Source organism: Oratosquilla oratoria, chromosome 34 (genome assembly GCF_046742065.1).
Source record: "Oratosquilla oratoria isolate Oo_2021 chromosome 34, ASM4674206v1, whole genome shotgun sequence".
In the NCBI taxonomy this organism is placed as follows: domain Eukaryota; kingdom Metazoa; phylum Arthropoda; class Malacostraca; order Stomatopoda; family Squillidae; genus Oratosquilla; species Oratosquilla oratoria.
This window is the reverse complement of record NC_134810.1, coordinates 2,875,306-2,877,805: the sequence shown is the minus strand read 5'-3', so window position 1 is coordinate 2,877,805 and position 2,500 is coordinate 2,875,306.

The following is a 2,500-nucleotide window of genomic DNA, read 5'->3' as shown; positions in this document are numbered from 1 at the left end:
GTGTTATTATTATTATTTCAAATTCAAATGTAAAACTTAAATGTAATTCTAAGATTTGATATAAATTGTATATGTCCAACAATCAATGTAATTCAAACTTGTAGTTCATAAATATTTATTGTATCTTTAAAACAGAAATACCAGAAGATGTCTTATTAGAGACGAAACGTTGTGTAATAAAATGGAGAATTATAATGAATTGGTGTATGCCCACCCTATCCAAGGGAAGAATATAATTAGGAAAATAGAAAACACAAGAAAGAAAATCAACAACTTCCAGAATGCTGTCGTATTCAATCAAACATGTTTAAAGGAAAATCTGCTCCCAAAATACACACACACACACACACACACACACACACACACACACACACACACACACACACACACACACACACACACACACACACACACACACACACACACACACACACACACACACACACACACACACACACACACACATATATATATATATATATATATACATATACATATGTACATACATATATGTATATATACGTGTATATATATATATATATATATATATATATATACATATGAGACACAGCACTCGAAAAGGAACGAACCTAGTTTCGAGTAAATCGCGTTTAAAGTTAATGATTACTACCGTATAGTGTGGTGAAATATATTACCATTATACATCAAATTGTGGGCGCCTGGTAATGTACGGAGTACAGAGACTCCACCAGGTATTGGGAGTTCATGCTTAATACATAGTCTATACTGCCCTATAAGGTTAATGTTAAGTTAGCTGTAAGTGCATGTGACTACTTGCGCCTCTGCCTCCCAACTGTTGGCTTACTACCTGCTCGTGGTGCCCCTGCTTTTACTAAATGGATGTCCAACGACCGAGTTCCTGGCTGTATAACCAGGCCAACCAGCTTGCGCTAGGGTGTGAGTGCCGGGGCCTCTAGGGGGCTTGCCTCCCTTCAGGTAACTAAGTCGATACCATCCAAGATAGCACCCTGCAACAGAACGACAGTCCAGTCGTATCGGACTTTCCCCTGCCACTGGGCCAACTGCCGGGCTGCCAAGTCAGTGGACTGAGGTGTGTGCACCCTCTTTCCATTTAAAATATCTCAACTTATCCATTGTCTCTCATAGATCTGCCGTCATCATCACTCACTTAAAAAGTCCTCGGGCGATGGGGACGGAGCGGTGGGGGCAGGGCATAGATTGCAGCTGGAAGCCCCTAGCTCCTGCCCTGCACGTGAGGCGGCCCTGAGGTGATGGTCGTCAGTAGGCCAGGAAATTGGAACAGTGGCCTCTGATAGATCCTCTCAGGGTAGCTGGGCGGCCCTCTTTAGGATCCGCACCGCCCACCCCACAAGGGAAAGGGTCTATAAAAGGTGACCTAAAAATTGCCTGTTCCATCTCCCACGGACGGGTAGCCGAGCTCGTCGTGGCAACCCTTTTTGTTCGGTCCTGCAAATATAATCAAGAAATTAACAGTCGACACATGGAATGCCCCCACCCTACTTGACTTAACAGATAATGACAGGCCACACCGTCGAACAGCCATGATTGCACATGAACTAAGAAGATATGGAGTTAATATTGCGGCACTATGTGAAACCCGGCTCTCTAAAGAGGGCTCAATTATAGAAGTGGGGGAAGGCCACACCTTCTTCTGGAAAGGCTTACCTGAAGAAGTACAGCGCAATTATGGTGTAACCTTTGCCGTCAAAACATCTATGCTGCTCTCTATTCCACAGAGCTCATAGGAATAAGTGAAAGGCTCATGAGTTGGCGTTTATCATTGACAAATAGCCGGTCTGCAACTCTAGTAAGTGCTTATGCTCCTACATTGGATGCAGAAGAGGAAGTTAAAGAACAGTTCTACGCACGGCTTCACTCCCTATACCAAACAATTCCCCGCGATGACAGAATCATACTCCTCGGTGATTTTAATACAAGAGTTGGCCGCAGTTACCATCTCTGGGAAGGGGTTATTGGCCAAAACGGTGTTGGAAAGTGTACTGATAATGGACTACGTCTGCTGACCTTCTGCTCACAACACGATCTAGCTATTACCAATACTTGTTTCCAGCTCCGTGACATGTTCAAGACAACTTGGATGCACCTAAGATAAAAACATGGCATATTCTTGGCTATACCATTGTTCGGCGCAAAGATCTGCCTTATGTTGAGATCTTCAGAATCATGAGAGGTGCAGATGGAATGACTGATCATCGCCTCATCCGGACAACCTGGAAGCTCAGAATATGCCCTGCACGCCGCCAATCACCGCATTCAAGAATAAACCTAAACTCCCTAAGCGACCCAGTAAAACGAAACTCTTCCCAAGAAAATTTAACAACACGTCTGTCAGACCTTGATCAACCTGTCTTTCCTCCAACACAAGGTCTAAACTAAGAGTGGGACCACATATGCAGCATATCCCTTGACTCTGGAAAAAGTATTCTCGGCACCACCAAGAGGAAACATCGCGACTGGTTTGACGAACAATCAGCAG